The following is an 18,666-nucleotide window of genomic DNA, read 5'->3' on the forward strand; positions in this document are numbered from 1 at the left end:
ATAGTGACGACTTAGCACACTTAGCGGAAGCTATGGTTGAAGATGGCTACATGACAACACCAGATCGTTAAGGTTGGTGTAGCTTCTTAGATAAAAGTATTTTGAGTGATTTAATTCTGAATATTGTATCTGTGTTTAGGCGGGATGTAACTCGGATTAATATTGTATTTCAGGTCAAAATGGAAATCTCTAAGGAGAGAGTGCCGAGATGAGAAATAATACTAGCAGATGTGTTTTACGAGATAACCAGCCTCCTGAACCGTAGGCCATCTGCTTTAAATGTTGAAACTTGGAAACTGGTTCCACACCATCCAAACGAGTAAGTGTTTCACTCTTGTAACATAGTAGCATTTTTAGTTAAGTTGATATTTATGACCTTAAATTAAATGCTACATCGTACATTTCTTTTTTGAAAAGAATTTGTAGAAACTGACCATGAGACAGGAGGAGATTGGTTTCACAGTGTCTACAGAAGATTCCTCAGATTTTACTGGTACAGCAACTAGTAGATCTGCAAAAAGTGACTGCTGCTTATATACACTCCTGGAAATTGAAATAAGAACACCGTGAATTCATTGTCCCAGGAAGGGGAAACTTTATGACACATTCCTGGGGTCAGATACATCACATGATCACACTGACAGAACCACAGGCACATAGACACAGGCAACAGAGCATGCACAATGTCGGCACTAGTACAGTGTATATCCACCTTTCGCAGCAATGCAGGCTGCTATTCTCCCATGGAGACGATCGTAGAGATGCTGAATGTAGTCCTGTGGAACGGCTTGAAATGCCATTTCCACCTGGCGCCTCAGTTGGACCAGCGTTCGAGCTGGACGTGCAGACCGCGTGAGACGACGCTTCATCCAGTCCCAAACATGCTCAATGGGGGACAGATCCGGAGATCTTGCTGGCCAGGGTAGTTGACTTACACCTTCTAGAGCACGTTGGGTGGCACGGGATACATGCGGACGTGCATTGTCCTGTTGGAACAGCAAGTTCCCTTGCCGGTCTAGGAATGGTAGAAGGATGGGTTCGATGACGGTTTGGATGTACCGTGCACTATTCAGTGTCCCCTCGACGATCACCAGTGGTGTACGGCCAGTGTAGGAGATCGCTCCCCACACCATGATGCCGGGTGTTGGCCCTGTGTGCCTCGGTCGTATGCAGTCCTGATTGTGGCACTCACCTGCACGGCGCCAAACACGCATACGACCATCATTGGCACCAAGGCAGAAGCGACTCTCATCGCTGAAGACGACACGTCTCCATTCGTCCCTCCATTCACGCCTGTCGCGACACCACTGGAGGCGGGCTGCACGATGTTGGGGCGTGAGCGGAAGACGGCCTAACGGTGTGCGGGACCGTAGCCCAGCTTCATAGAGACGGTTGCGAATGGTCCTCGCCGATACCCCAGGAGCAACAGTGTCCCTAATTTGCTGGGAAGTGGCGGTGCGGTCCCCTACGGCACTGCGTAGGATCCTACGGTCTTGGCGTGCATCCGTGCGTCGCTGCGGTCCGGTCCCAGGTCGACGGGCACGTGCACCTTCCGCCGACCACTGGCGACAACATCGATGTACTGTGGAGACCTCACGCCCCACGTGTTGAGCAATTCGGCGGTACGTCCACCCGGCCTCCCGCATACCCACTATACGCCCTCGCTCAAAGTCCGTCAACTGCACATACGGTTCACGTCCACGCTGTCGCGGCATGCTACCAGTGTTAAAGACTGCGATGGAGCTCCGTATGCCAAGGCAAACTGGCTGACACTGACGGCGGCGGTGCACAAACGCTGCGCAGCTAGCGCCATTCGACGGCCAACACCGCGGTTCGTGGTGTGTCCGCTGTGCCGTGCGTGTGATCATTGCTTGTACAGCCCTCTCGCAGTGTCCGGAGCAAGTATGGTGGGTCTGACACACCGGTGTCAATGTGTTCTTTTTTCCATTTCCAGGAGTGTATTTGAAATTTATGTAACATTGCCTATTTAAATTGATTTTTGTGATTGCTAAACAGTAGTGATTGTCTTTACGGTTACGTTATATACCCAGTATGATAGTTTTGGTGGCACAGTATGATTACAGTGTGTTACATTTCTTTGCCTCATTGGAAACTTACCTTTCTTTTAGTATATGGACGCGATATACATCAAAATAATCGTCCGTGACTTGCCCATTATCTGGAATATGTTTTAAAATACCTATCAGTGACTTTCCCATTTTGGTATATGTTTTCAGAATGTACTTTGCAGTTGTAGATTTTATGATAAGTCTATTACCAAAACTTTCATTTTGCATTCATAACATTTTGCTTCGCTAATTCCAAATCAAATTACCATCTTCCACACTCATCAAGACGTTGGTCTATATTGCAAACCAATGTGACACCACACCCAAGATGTCTGGTGGGAGGGGGGGTGGGGGTGGGGATCCCATGTCCCCCCCTAACCTCTAACACATGCTTCATAATTCATTCACATTTGGGAACAACGCCATTGCATCTGTTGCATTACAATGGAATATATATTGTTAATTATTTATTCTAAGCTCTTTTGAGCAGACGTGTGTGTTTACTCAGTGCATTAGTGCGTTCGTAAATATAGGTGTGTACAGAAGGAAAAACAATTTATTAAGGCAATATTGTAGCTTAAATAAGTAAATGAGTATCTATTGTGATTTATATATTGAAGGTTTCGCTTTTACTTATGTAGTTTTCCTGAAATATAACTGTTCTAGAGTGCAAGCCGTTAGCGTGTGTGTTTACTCGGTGCGTTCGTAAATATAGGTGTTTACTCGTGGAAAAACATTTTATTAAGTTATTGTAGCTTAAATAAGTAAACTAGTATCTATTGTGATCTATATATTGACGATTTCGCTTTTACTTGCTGTTGTCGTGAAAAGATTAACTGTCCTAAATTGGAAATCGTTGGCATGGGTTTGTTTTCGTTATCGACCGCAGTAAGTTATGTGATTATCCAATAATTTCATGGTTGTGTCTGTGTAGTTTTATTGTGAAGATTATCGTATGTGTATAGTTTGCATTCGGTTCTGTTTTCGGTAATTTGCAAGAATGATTGCCTATCGAAGTCCGGGGTCCAAACGATGCATATCGAACGTGCAATTGTAAATCGATCATGCGACTATGATGGCGGGCGTTATGAGTATATTTACGGTTGTCACTACAGCAACGACAAAAGAAGAGCGTTACAAAAATACTTGTAATTACAAAGGAGACGACTTGCCTTACTCGTCGTCGGTGTTGTCGTCATGTGAAAGTCCATATTATGTGTACGCTACGGGAACAAATCCCTTCTTGCCATAGCCTGGGTGGGTCTAGTGAAGGAGAGGATACAACCCGTCGGCTTTGACCAATGATGTCATACATTAGTCATAGATAGTAACGTCTTCACTTCGAGGCATAGATAATAAAACAGTTCTGCATTCCGGATAAGCGCTATCGTTGTACATTAAAATAATTATTCATAATGATATTGAGGTAATTTGGAGTATTACTCGTAGTTTGTTACTGTAGAACAATTTTTAGTGTCTTATTTTCGTTTATAGAAATGGATTTGCCTGTTTGTGGGTATGTAATTTTCGTTACTGTCTGTCTAGACGAGCTTCGGTTATTCCTCGATATTTCCGTGTGGTAAGCTCACTTTTCCATTGGCTTCTTTCACTGTATTTCACAATTTTGACATATTTCACAGTTTTATTCCACCAATATGTGTGTTTTCGTGTTGTGAAGTACGTAATAGAAATTTCTCAGCTGTCGATCTTCTTTCGTTTCCCAGCACTAGTATCAGTTCGACATTTTCGAATGTGTAATTGCTATATTACAGGCGAAACCCCCGACACAACTAAAATTTGCATCCCATCCTTCACTTCGCCTTTACACTGACGACACAACTATAATTTGTATCCCGTCCTTCACTTCGCCTTTACACTGACACTATATATGTCAACTGGCGAGCAAGATACAAATGTTGCGTATAGCTATATAGCTCAAGTAACGAATGGGATACTATTAGCGTCCAAGGCAACAAGAAAACTGTACCCCATAGTGAAGTATGGGATGCAAATTGTACATGTGTCGTCTTCTTGTCTCCGTGTAGTTCAATTGAGGTACAGGTTGCAAATGTAATGTACGTGTATTTCCACGTTTTCGTTACCAGTGTACATATATCAAGGTCAATGGAAGTCTGGTATACATATATTACATACGTAGGTCCTTCTGTCATCAGTAATACTGATATGTACGTAAGAAAAGACTGTTAGTAATAGCGGAGACGGCCGCCCGGTGTGGCCGTGCGGTTCTAGGCGCTTCCGTCTGGAACCGCGTGACCGCTACGGTCGCAGGTTCGAATCCTGCCTCGGGTGTGGATGTGTGTGATGTCCTTAGGTTAGTTAGGTTTAAGTAGTTCTAAGTTCTAGGGGACTTATGACCACAGATGTTAAGTCCCATTGTGCTCAGAGCCATTTGAACCATTTTTGAATAGCGGAGACGAAATAAACAGCACATCTACAATTTGTATCCCGTGTTCCACTTAGGGTTTACTGAAGCGGAGGATACATCGTTCAGGTGAAGAACATGACAGTAATGCTAGTGAAAACGAAGAAATCGACTTACGACAAACTCGTATTCCGGACTGTACTTAAGAAACACACTTCGAATGAGCTTTTAATTTGTATCGGGTGTTTCATTTGCGGTTTAGTGAAGCAGGGGATACATAGTTCAAGTAAACAACAGGACAGCAATGCTAGTTGAAACTAAGAAATCGACTACGCTGAACTTGTATCCCGTACTACACTTAAGCAATACAGTTCGAAAGACTTTCGAGATACAACTGACATACATGTAACGTGATGTATTCTTTGCTAGTAACATATTTCATTCATTTCTTTCCATTGTATTTTGCGGAGAAATACTAAGATACAAACACACGATATCGTTAACGTGAAAATACTACTGGTCCTTATATATGTGAAGTACAGTTTTTCTCTCTGGCATTCCTTTGTTTCTGATCATTCTTCTCAGCTCTTTCATCTTTGTAATACATGCTCTCTGGCGAATTCTGACGTCATTGGTCAAAGCCGACGAGTTGTATCCCCTGCTAAACTAGACCCGTCTGGGTAACTCTGCCAATATCACGCAAAATATAGGGAGAGTGTCACTTACATTAACTTTTTCCTGCAAACACAACTTGTGGAAGCAGAGGTACTGAAACAAATATAGTTCGTCTCTTTGCCCTGGACGCCTTTTTCTGGGTCTAGTGAAGCACGGGATACAACCCGTCAGCTTTCGCCAATGACGTCAGAATTTGCCAGAGACAATTTTTTACACAGATGTAACAGCTGACAAGAGTGTTCAGACACAAATGAATACGAAAGACAATAAATATGGTTGACATATATCAAGGCAGGTAATGTTTTCACGTTAAGGATATCGTGTGTTTGTATCATATTATTTCTGTGGATAACGATGGGGAAAAAATGGATGGAAATATTGGTAGCATAGAATACCTCATGGGCTGTATCTCGAACCTCATTCGAACTGTATTGGTTAACTACAATATGGGATAGAAGCTTAGCGTACGTCGATTTCTTCGTTTTCGTTCAGTTGAACTATATAGGTCAACTGAAGCATGGGCTACAAAATTTACATGTGTTGTTTCTTTCGCCTCCGCTACCAAAAATATGGTTCAAATGGCTCTGAGCACTATGGGACTCAACTTCTGAGGTCATTAGTCCCCTAGAACGTAGAACTAGTTAAACCTAACTAACCTAAGGACATCACACACATCCATGCCCGAGGCAGGATTCGAACCTGCGACCGTAGCGGTCTCGCGGTTCCAGACTGCAGCGCCTAGAACCGCACGGCCACTTCGGCCGGTTCCTCCGCTACCACTAATAGCCTGTCCTTACATAGATAGTAGTACTACCGATGGCAGAAGAACCTACGTACATAATATTTGTACCCTATATACTGCTAACGAAAACGTGGAAATGGACGTTACATTTGCGACCTGCACCTCAGCTGAACTACGCGAAGAGGCAATAAGACGACATATATACAATTTGTATCCCGCACTTCACTATGGGGTACAGTTTTTTTTGCGCCTTCGATGCTAATAGTATCGACTGAAACTTATAGTTTTGATAACAGCAGTGACACTAGTATCCCAATCTTTAGTTGAGCTATATAGCTATACACAACATTTGTATCCTGCTCTCCAGTTGGCATATGTAGGTAAATCTCATCAATGTTACATACGTGGTTCTTTTCGAATAGGTAGTGTCAGTGAAAAAGGTCATGTGAAGGACGTCATACATTACTCACAGATAATAACTTTCAGCCATAGATAAAAAAGAACAGTTCTGTGTTCTGGATAAGCGCTATCATTGTAGGTACATTAAAATAATTGAATGTGATTTTAAAAGAGATCGCAGCATATTGCTCGAAATATTCTTTGTGTGCATTTATTTAAATAATTGGTTGTTTGCAATTCATTCGGTACTTAATTTCGTTCTTAGTGATACTGAGGTTTGGAGAGGGTGATTTTTGAGGAAGAGGAGGTGGGTCCCACTGTGATGGAGGACGGAACTCTTCCAGGCAGGGTTCAATTTGGATAGTGTCTTGGGGAGTTGGATCATTAGGAGTAGGATTAGGATCATTTTTCTTCGTGGCAAAGTGATATTTCCAGCAGAGAGTACGAGTGTAGGACAGTAAATCTTTGACAAGGGCTGTTTGGTTGAATCTGGGAGTAGGGCTGAAAGTGAGGCCTTTGGATAGGACAGAGGTTTCGGATTGGGAGAGAGGTTTGGAGGAAAGGTTAACTACTGAATTAGGGTGTTGTGGTTCCAGATTGTGTTGATTAGAATTTTGAGGTTTTGGGGGTAGTGGAGCTGGAAATGGGAGATTGAGTAGATGGGAGAGACTGGGTTTGTGTGCAATGAGAGGAGGTTGAGGTTTGCTGTAAAGGTTGTGAAGGGTGAGTGAGTTGCCTTTCTGGAAGTGGGAAACCAGGAGATTGGATAGTTTTTTTAGGTGGAGGGTGGCATGCTGTTCTAATTTGCGGTTGGCCTGTAGGAGGATGCTCTGAACAGTCGGTGTGGATGTGGGAGAGGAAAGATCGAGGACTTTTATGAAGGATAGGAGTTGACAGGTGTGTTCATTGGCTGAGTTGATGTGTAGGTGAAGGATTAGGTGGGTGAGGGCATTGGATTGTTCAGTTTGGAACTGGTATAGGGACTGATGGAAAGAAGGGTTGCAGCCAGAGATGGGAACTAAGTGTGAGGCCTTTGGGGGTAATGGCAAATGTCAGACAAGCCTGACTAAATAAAATATGGGAGCGTAATTTGGCTAGGGTGATGGCATGTTTGCGGAGGGAATGTAAATAAAACTTAATGGGGTTGTTGTGGGGATGTTGTGAGGATGACATGGTATTAGAAGGTGGAAAGTGTAACATGAGGCTGAAATGAAAATAAAAATATATGGGGAGGGATAAAGGTGAACTAGAAATCACCTGGAAATCTGGTGTGAAAAAAGTTGAAAGAGTGTTGGTTAAAGCTGAGCTATGTTGGTCCTGTGGTGAACTTGGGTTGGTGAACAACGATATGCACAAAGGTTAGGTGGTTGTGTTGCCGCCAAAACACGTTAAAGGGTGGAGAAATTTGGGAAAATTTCGAAAAAACTGCGTGTAAATGTATTAAAAGGAGTGGTTTTGTGGTGGCAGATTATGAAAATGAGGCTAACAATTGTCTGACGAAGAAATAATGACGTTAAAACCTGTGGGAAACGTCTAAAATGTTCAGTGATGTGGGAAAAACGGGAATGGAAGTAAAGCAAAAGTTGTTAGAACTAGCCAAAATGGTATTTGTATTTTGTGTTTGTATTTCTTTATTGGTCCTGTAAATCGTGTTTAGGTACATATTTTGCACAAACGATGTAGGACAAGTCAGGTTGGTACAGTATATACATCACCATACAAATTGTTATTTTGAAAGGATAAATAATTAAAAATTATTCAATACATGTTGAATAATGATGACAAATTTAATATAATAAAATAAAATGATAGACTTATTAAGAATATCTGAGCAATTACACTACACTTTTCTGTTACTCTAAAAACTCGGAAACAGAATAGAAGCAGTGGTCAAGCAAGTACTCTTTCAGTTTCACTTTAAACTTTTGTAAATTTTGCATCTGTTTCAAATAGGATGGCATGTGATTGTACAGCATTATGCCAGTATGATACACTCCTCTCTTACAAATGTTTGTACTTACTGTATTGACACGTAAGTAATGCTTCTGCCTAGTATCATGATGGTGGTAATCACAGTTATATTTGAAGATATTTCCATTTGTTAAAATACTTCCTTTTATGAAATTTACTATTTCATACATATATAAGCAATGAAGAGGCAGTATACTGAGATTTTAAAATATTGGTCTACAGGAGTCTCTGTACTTAGCATGGTTTATTATTCTAACAATCTTTTTCTGTAGCCTAAATGTTTTGATTGTACCTATGGGGTTCCCCCAAAAGATAATGCTATACATCAGTAGTGATTGAACACTGCCATGGTACATTCTGATCACAGATGCACGGCTTGTATTTTGTGTGAGGATTCTTACTGCGTACGTAAGTGTGTTAAGCTTTTTATTTACATGGTTAAAATGTGTCTCCCATTTTAGGTTCTGCTGAATATGTATACCAAAAAATTTTGTGTCGCTCACGGATGAGACAGTTTTTCCATCAGTTTTAAAAATTGGTCTTGCAGGATGTAGTTTCTGTGAATTGTGGAAATTGACTGTCACTGTTTTTTCATTATTTATTATTAGCTTGTTTGTTCTGAACCATTGTGCCAAATTTTGTATTTTACCTGTAGCTGTTTTTTGTAGGCTTTCCTCATCACGTGATTTGATTAGGATATTTGTGTCATCTGCAAAAAGTACTGTTTCCCTTTAGTTATTTTTTTCTGACAAATCATTAACATAAAGAATGAAAAGAATTGGCCCAAGGACTGACACTTGAGGAACTCCATATGTAATGTTTTGTGCATTACTGTAAAAATTACAATTTTTTTCTGTTTTTATGTCTTTGTATTTTATTTGAGTGATCTGTTGATGGTCATGAAGGTAGGAATGTATCCACTTGTTTGGCAGGCCTCGTATTCCATAATTACCTAGCTTCTGCAACAGAGTATTACGATCAATTACATCGAAGGCTTTACTAAGGTCAAGTAATATGCCAGACACATGTTGCTTATTATCTACTGCAGTTAGAATTTCATTTAAGAAGGTATAAATAGCTGACTGTGTTGATCTGCCAGTTCTGAATCCGTGTTGCGCATCACTTATTAGGTTTTCTTTATTTAGAAAGGCTGTCAGCCTTCTAAGAAATAGTTTTTCAAGAATTTTACCAAAGCCTGACAATACTGATACAGGTCTACAGTTTGCAGCTTCATGTTTGTCCCCTTTCTTGTACAGTGGTGTCACTTTTGCCATTTTCAGATTTTTCGGGAATATACCACTAAAAAATGATGAATTGAAAATATCCGTTAATGGTTCTATGATATATGTTATACTTGCTTTGATGATAATATCTGGTATTTCATCATTTCGGGAATATACCACTCACAAATGATGAATTGAAAATATCCGTTAATGGTTCTACGATATATGTTATACTTGCTTTGATGATAATATCTGGTATTTCATCAGTACCTGCTGAATACTTATTGGGTAACCTTTTTATAATGACAGATAATTCCTCAGGTGTTGTTGCAGACATGAATAGGGTTCTTGTAAGAAGTTTTGTCTCTGACTGGAGTGTATTGCCATCTGGTTGTGAGTTGTAATGTTTGGTAATCAGGTCGTGTGCTACATTAGAAAAGTAATTGTTAAATTTATTAGCCACTTCTGTGGGGTTGATTAATTTATTGTTGTTTTCATGAAGTTCTATATTTTTGTGGGCTAATTATGTAGTACCTGTTTCTCTTTTTATGATAATCCAGGTTGCTTTAGTCTTATTCCTGGAATTTTTTATTTGTTTGTCATTTTTCATTTTCTTTGCTTTCGTTATAACTTGTCTATGTATTTGTTTATATTGTTTAAAGTAGTTAATAAATACAGGATTTGTGGTTTGCTTTGATTATTCATATAAGTTTCTTTTATTCTGACATGATATTTTTATTCCTGTTGTGATCCACTTATTTGGTTTGTGCACCGAATTTATAAGTGATGTTTGTTTAGGAAAGGTTATTTCAAAAAAATGTTTGTATGTGGCCATAAATTTATCAAACTTGTCATCTGTACTGTTTGAACTGTAAACATCAGTCCAGATTTCTCTTCTCAAGAGAGAACAAAAGTAATTTATGTCTTCATTATTAAAATTCCTCACAATAGTTCTAGTTTTCTGGGCTTTCGTGTTTCCTGGAATAGCGGTTGTTAGTATTTGGGCATTGTGTTTGCCGTCTGTGTGTTGCAGATATATTTATCTGTGTTCACAAACACCTGATCTATGGTTGTTGCAGAAGTAGTGGTTATACGAGTTGGGTTGGTTATAGTTGGATTTAGGTTAAAGGACTTCAGTAAGTCTTTGACTTCATCTTTAAATTTAATGGGTTTGGAGAAATCAACATTGAAATCTCCACATATGATAATATTTTTTTAATGGTGTTGAAGTCCTCTAACAGCTCTTCCATATGATTATAAAAAACTTTTTTATCGCCATCTGGTGATCTATAAACACAGATGATTACAGAATTGCTAGTTGGCAGTTCTACTATTGAGAGTTCTATGTCTCTTTCTTTAGATAAGCTGTCAAATTTGGTTATGTTAGTGAAGTCTATATCTTCTCGAACAAATGTTTGTTTAATAGGTGAAAGGAACTGTTTGTGAACTGGAAACGGTGGATTTTATAGCAGCAGTAGTGTTGAAAGCGGAAAAAATTTTTTTTGTTATGGTTTGGAACTGGGTTATGTATTATTGAGTATATATAGGCGGGATAAAATTGTATGGTAGATTACGGTAAAAAAGAAGGTGAATACAAAGTGAAGCTACTTGAAAAACAGAAAGAGAAAGTTGTTGTTGTTGTTGTTGTTGTTGTTGTTGTCTTCAGTCCTGAGACTGGTTTGATTCAGCTCTCCATGCTACTCTATCCTGTGCAAGCTTCTTCATCTCCCAGTACCTACTGCAACCTACATCCTTCTGAATCTGCTTAGTGTATTCATCTCTTGGTCTCCCTCTACGATTTTTACCCTCCACATTGCCCTCCAATGCTAAATTTGTGATCCCTTGATGCCTCAAAACATGTCCTACCAACCGATCCCTTCTTCTAGTCAAGTTGTGCCACAAACTTCTCTTCTCCCCAATCCTATTCAATACCTCCTCATTAGTTACATGATCTACCCACCTTATCTTCAGGTAGCACCACATTTCGAAAGCTTCTATTCTCTTCTTGTCCAAACTGGTTATCGTCAATGTTTCACTTCCATACATGGCTACACTCCATACAAATACTTTCAGAAACGACTTCCTGACACTTAAATCTATACTCGATGTTAACAAATTTCTCTTCTTCAGAAACGATTTCCTTGCCATTGCCAGTCTACATTTTATATCCTCTCTACTTCGACCATCATCAGTTATTCTACTCCCTAAATAGCAAAACTCATTTGCTACTTTAAGTGTCTCATTTCCTAATCTAATCCCCTCAGCATCACCCGATTTAATTTGACTACATTCCATTATCCTCATTTTGCTTTTGTTGATGATCATCTTATATCCTCCTTTCAAGACACTGTCCATTCCGTTCAACTGCTCTTCCAAGTCCTTTGCTGTCTCTGACAGAATTACAATGTCATCGGCGAACCTCAATGTTTTTACTTCTTCTCCATGAATTTTAATACCTACTCCGAATTTTTCTTTTATTTCCCTTACTGCTTGCTCAATATACAGATTAAATAACATCGGGGAGAGACTACAACCCTGTCTCACTCCCTTCCCAACCACTGCTTCCCTTTCATGCCCCTCGACTCTTATAACTGCCATCTGGTTTCTGTACAAATTGTAAATGGCCTTTCGCTCTCTGTATTTTACCCCTGTCAGCTTCAGAATTTGAAAGAGAGTATTCCAGTTAACGTTGTCAAAAGCTTTCTCTAAGTCTACAAATGCTAGAAACGTAGGTTTGTCTTTTCTTAATCTTTCTTCTAAGATAAGTCGTAAGGTTAGTATTGCCTCTCGTGTTCCAACATTTCTACGGAATCCAAACTGATCTTCCATTCGTCTGTAAAGAATTCGCGTTAGTATTTTGCAGCTGTGACTTATTAAACTGATAGTTCGGTAATTTTCACATCTGTCAACACCTGCTTTCTTTGGGATTGGAATTATTATATTCTTCTTGAAGTCTGTGGGTATTTCGCCTGTCTCATACATCTTGCTCACCAGATGGTAGAGTTTTGTCAGGACTGGCTCTCCCAAAGCTGTCAGTAGTTCTAATGGAATGTTGTCTACTCCCGGGGCCTTGTTTCGACTCAGGTCTTTCAGTGCTCTGTCAAACTCTTCACGCAGTATCTTATCTCCCATTTCATCTTCATCTACATCCTCTTCCATTTCCATAATATTGTCCTGACGTACATCGCCCTTGTATAAACCCTCTACATACTCCTTCCACCTTTCTGCCTTCCCTTCTTTGCTTAGAACTGGGTTGCCATCTGAGCTCTTGATATTCATACAAGTAGTTCTCTTCTCTCCAAAGGTCTCTCTAATTTTCCTGTAGGCAATATCTATCTTACCCTTAGTGAGACAACCCTCTACATCCTTACATTTGTCCTCTAGCCATCCCTGCTTAGCCATTTTGCACTTCCTGTCGATCTCATTTTTGAGACGTTTGTATTCCTTTTTGCCTGCTTCATTTACTGCATTTTTATATTTTCTCCTTTCATCAATTAAATTCAATATTTCTTCTCTTACCCAAGGATTTCTACTAGCCCTCGTCTTTTTACCTACTTGATCCTCTGCTGCCTTCACTACTTCATCCCTCAGAGCTACCCATTCTTCTTCTACTGTATTTCTTTCCCCCATTCCTGTCAATTGTTCCCTTATGCTCTCCCTGAAACTCTCTACAACCTCTGGTTCTTTCAGTTTATCCAGGTCCCATCTCCTTAAATTCCCACCTTTTTGCAGTTTCTTCAGTTTCAATCTGCAGTTCATAACCAATAGATTGTGGTCAGAATCCACATCTGCCCCTGGAAATGTCTTACAATTTTAAACCTGGTTCCTAAATCTCTCTCTTACCATTATATAATCTATCTGATACCTTTTAGTATCTCCAGGATTCTTCCAGGTATACAACCTTCTTTTATGATTCTTGAACCAAGTGTTAGCTATGATTAAGTTATGCTCTGTGCAAAATTCTACAAGGCGGCTTCCTCTTTCATTTCTTCCCCCCAATCCATATTCACCTACTATGTTTCCTTCTCTCCCTTTTCCTACTGACGAATTCCAGTCACCCATGACTATTAAATTTTCGTCTCCCTTCACTACTTGAATAATTTCTTTTATCTCGTCATACATTTCATCAATTTCTTCATCATCTGCAGAGCTAGTTGGCATATAAACTTGTACTACTGTAGTAGGCATGGGCCTTGTGTATATCTTGGCCACATTAATGCGTTCACTATGCTGTCTGTAGTAGCTAACCCGCACTCCTATTTTTTTATTCATTATTAACCCTACTCCTGCATTACCCCTATTTGATTTTGTATTTATAACCCTGTAATCACCTGACCAAAAGTCTTGTTCCTCCTGCCACCGAACTTCACTAATTCCCACTATATCTAACTTTAACCTATCCATTTCCCTTTTTAAATTTTCTAACCTACCTGCCTGATTAAGGGATCTGACATTCCATGCTCCGATCCGTAGAACGCCGGTTTTCTTTCTCCTGATAACGATGTCCTCTTGAGTAGTCCCCGCCCGGAGATCCGAATGGGGGACTATTTTACCTCCGGAATATTTTACCCAAGAGGACGCCATCATCATTTAATCATACAGTAAAGCTGCATGTCCTCGGGAAAAATTACGGCTGTAGTTTCCCCTTGCTTTCAGCCATTCGCAGTACCAGCACAGCAAGGCCGTTTTGGTTAGTGTTACAAGGCCAGATCAGTCAATCATCCAGACTGTTGCCCCTGCAACTACTGAAAAGGCTGCTGCCCCTCTTCAGGAACCACATGTTTGTCTGGCCTCTCAACAGATACCCCTCCGTTGTGGTTGCACCTACGGTACGGCCATCTGTATCGCTAAGGCACGCAAGCCTCCCCACCAACGGCAAGGTCCATGGTTCATGGGGGGGCGGCGCAAAGTGCACTGTGTAAAATAGACCTCTTTGGCATTGTCTAACATTCTTTGTGTGCGCTAATTATTCTGTTGTGTTCGCTGTAAATTTTTTTGTTCTTGAATGTGCAAATAAACTTATTAGTAAAATGTCCATTTTTTCTCCTTAATACTTATTCAGCTGCGCAAATTCCAATAGGTTATGGGCCCAGGCTGCATTTGGAATAAGTATATCAATAAAATAGTAGGGAGAAAGTATTGGAAAAGTTCCAATTTACGTGAAGTGCGAGTTATCCTTACAAGACGATCGCAATTTTTTTTCCGCATTATTTTTCGGTGTTCCTTACGGCAATAAAAAGCAAGTTACTGTTAAGAATGAGTGCGGCACAAATTCCACAGATTGAAAGACTTATAGGTCGCGAAAACTATGCAACCTGGAAGTTCGCAGTAGAAGCGTATTTACGTTTAGACGACCTATGGGACGTGGTAAATGGGACAATGAAATCCACAGATCAGAATTATTCAAAAAAAGATAGGAATGCAAAATCAAAATTGATATTACTGATTGATTCGGTGAATTATGTTCACGTTGAAAAAGCTGCTACAGCGAAAGAAGTCTGGGACAATTTACGAAGTGCATTCGAGGATGGTGGTCTTACGAGAAAAGTAGGATTATTACGCGAGCTAATTACCACTCGCCTGGACAAATGTAAGAGTGTAGAGGAATACGTTAACAAAATAATAACCACGTCGAACCGACTGAGAAACATCAGATTCGAGATCGCTGACGAATGGATAGGAACATTGCTGTTGGCAGGACTGCCCGAAAGGTATGCACCTATGATTATGGGACTTGAAAGCTCGGGTATACCAATCATACGCGACAGTGTTAAGGTGAAAAATCCTGCAGGACGTAAAGAGTGCTCCAAGCTGTTGTACATTGGACAAAGAAGGTGCGTCTGCTCTCTACTCAAAAAATAAAAACGGAAAACCGGTGAGGTGCTATAAATGTCAGAAGATGGGACATATTGCGTCTCAGTGCAAAGAAAAAGTAAGCCCAAGATCAGACACTCAGCAAAAGAGGTATGTTATAGCCCAGAGAGAAGGACCAATAACAAAGATAAGGCACTCTCATGTTTTTATTCTTTTGGTGGGATGAGTAATCGTGATATGGAATCGATTTTAGACTCAGGTGCATCTGTGCATATTGTTAAAGATAAATCACTTCTTTATGACATCAAAGATAAGACTCATATGGGAATATCTACTGTTGATGGCAACAAGCTCCAGTGTCACCTGGCTGGGAAACTAGATCTACATGTAAGTGTAAATGGTGAATCAGATATGGTTACAGCACACAATGTTCATTATGTGAAAAATGTGGCAACTAACCTGCTGTCTGTAGGGGAAATTGTCAAGAAAGGAAATACAGTCACTTTTGACATGCAGGGTGCAAGAGTAATCAGTGAAAGTGGTGAAGTTATAGCTACAGCAAGTAACGAAAGGGGTATTTTTAAGTTGGATACTATTGACAGTAAACATAAAGATGTTAGTGATTCAGTATATTCAGCAGAAGGTTTTTTATGGCACCAGAGGCTTGGACATCTAGATAGAAAGAGTGTGTCTATAATAAAGGATATGGTAGAGGGAATACAGAATTTTAGTGTGTCCAAGGATCCTTGTGTGACATGTATAAAGGGAAAACAAGCAAGGTTACCCTTCAAGACTAGTAAGAGTAAGTCCACAGAAGTCTTACAGTTAATCCACACAGATGTATGTGGCCCGATGGAGTGTGAATCCAGAGGTGGGGGTAATTATTTTCTTACGTTTATTGATGATTACTCACGATATACTCATGTTTATTTTCTTAGTTCTAAAGACCAAGTGAGAGATATTTTTGAGGAATATTACAATATGATTGAAAGGTGGACGGGAAAGAAGATCAAGATCATCAGGTCTGATAATGGGAGAGAATATACTAACCAGAAATTGAAGAAACTTCTGGCAGAAAAGGGAATCAGGCATCAAACTACCATAAGGTACAGCCCATCTCAAAATGGAGTTGCTGAGAGGGCTAATAGGACCATTGTTGAGAAAGCAAGGAGCATGATGACTGACGCTGAATTATCCAAAGATTTTTGGGCAGAGGCAGTGTCAACAGCTGTATATTTGAACAATAGATCACCTACAAAAGCATTAAAGAATAGAACCCCTTATGAAATATGGATAGGAAAGAAACCTGATCTAAGCAATATAAGGGTTTTTGGGTGTGATGCAATGGCACATATTCCAAAACAGCTAAGAGGAAAATGGGATCCAAAAGCTAAAAAGTATATTTTTGTAGGCTATTGTGAAAATTCAAAGGGCTACCGATTAATGGATCCATTGACTAAAAAGATTGTCACAAGTAGAGATGTAATATTCTTTCAAAATAGAAAGGACTCAAAAGAGAGCAAAACCACTAAGTCAACTGCACCTAGTTTAGAAGGTGAAACCTTGTGTGAGGAAATAGAAAGTGAAGAAGAGGAAGACGACAGCCAAGGACAAATGGATACAATTTATGATGACAACGAGTTAGAGGATAAAAAAATGAAGAAAACAATGTAAGGCGTTCTTCTCGTGTACCAAAACCGAAGGAATATCCAGATTTTGAGATGTATACAGCACAGTCTTTTAATGATGAGCCAAGAACAGCAGAAGAAGCAATGACTGGCCCAAACTCTCAAGAATGGAAAGAAGCGATGAAGAGAGAATTAGAATCTTTATATCAGAAAGAAACCTTTGAATGGGTAGATATGCCAGGAGATAAGAAACCACTGCAGGCAAGATGGGTATTCAATTTGAAGAACCCTGAAAGCTCATCACCAAAATACAAAGCAAGACTTGTGGTAAAAGGATATTCACAAAAACAAGGGGTAGATTACGAAGAAACTTTTTCACCTGTAGTCAAGTATGCATCATTGAGATATCTTTTAGCCTTTGCAGTAAAACGAAATTTAATAATTCATCATATGGATGTTAAAACGGCATATTTAAATGGGATATTGGAGGAGGAGATATATGTCATTCCACCAAGGGAAGCCATAAAAACCAGATCAGAAAGTAAAAAGATTTGGCGTTTGAGAAAAAGTATTTATGGACTTAAACAAAGTGGACGTTGCTGGAATCGATGTCTACATGAAACTCTAATAAATATGAATATGAAGCAATCCAAGGCAGATCTCAGCATTTACTATAAAGGGAGAAAAGAAGAAATAATAATAATGGCGATATGGGTGGACGATTTCTTTATCCTGACTGAAAGTGAAGGCCAAATGAGAATTTTCAAGAAACAGCTGCAAACCAAGTTTAAGGTGCATGATTTGGGAGAAGTCAAACGTTATTTAGGTATGCAGATTACTAAGAATGAAGAAAGACAAGAATTGATCACAAGTCAATCATCATACACGGAAAAAATATTAAAGAAATTTGGCATGAATGATTGCAAACCCATAAGTACTCCAATGGAAGTAGGAGTGAAGTTAAGTGTAAATGAGACTGATGTGGAATGTGACAAGAATGTTCCTTATTTAGAAGCAGTAGGGAGTCTGTTATATTTGTCTCAAACGTCACGACCAGACATTGTTTTTGCCACCAATGCAGTGAGCAGATATTGCAGAGACCCAAAGGAAAAGCACTGGAAAACTGTAAAGAGGATATTCCGATACCTAAGAGGAACCTCAAACTATGAGTTAAAATACCATAGAGATGGTAACGCAAAACTAGAGGGATATAGCGATGCAGACTGGGGGAGTGGATTGGCAGACAGATACTCCACCACTGGCTGCTGTTTTAAATTAATGGGGGGCCTCACATCATGGTCCTGTCAAAAGCAAAAAACTGTTGCATTGAGCACCGTAGAGGCCGAGTATATGGTACTATCTTACACCACACAGGAAGCATTATGGCTATGAACATTAATAATTGAAATAGAACCCAATTTAATTGAGGAACCTACAACCATCTTCTGTGACAATAAGGGAGCCATAAACCTAGCTAAAAATGATGTTACTAGTGCTAGGACAAAGCATATTGATATACGGCACCATTTCATTCGGGACCACATAGAGCAACAGAACATTGCTGTGGACTATCTGCGCACAGAAGACATGTTAGCTGACCTTTTGACCAAACCCTTGGAAAGGGAGAAGTTTGAGAAGGTTGTGGGACTATTTGGTTTATCTTGTGGAAGCAACACGCAAAATATAAGTTCAAGGAGGGGTGTTAGAATTGTGTGAACAATATATTTCGTGTGTGTCGGCGCAAAGTGCACTGTGTAAAATA

The 18,666-nt window shown here is 39.8% G+C and overlaps 1 protein-coding gene across 1 annotated transcript in view; it reads left to right on the forward strand.

The window, feature by feature from the left end:
• Positions 1-300: 300 nt before the first annotated feature.
• The window catches only part of LOC126199866 (uncharacterized), a 164,497-nt gene continuing 146,131 nt past the window's right edge, over positions 301-18,666 (forward strand). Inside the window, exon 1 of the mRNA XM_049936662.1 lies at positions 301-319. The gene's annotated coding sequence lies outside the window, so the exon portion shown is untranslated. The remainder of the gene's footprint in view (positions 320-18,666) is intronic.

The sequence above is a fragment of the Schistocerca nitens genome, chromosome 1, assembly GCF_023898315.1.
Source record: "Schistocerca nitens isolate TAMUIC-IGC-003100 chromosome 1, iqSchNite1.1, whole genome shotgun sequence".
In the NCBI taxonomy this organism is placed as follows: domain Eukaryota; kingdom Metazoa; phylum Arthropoda; class Insecta; order Orthoptera; family Acrididae; genus Schistocerca; species Schistocerca nitens.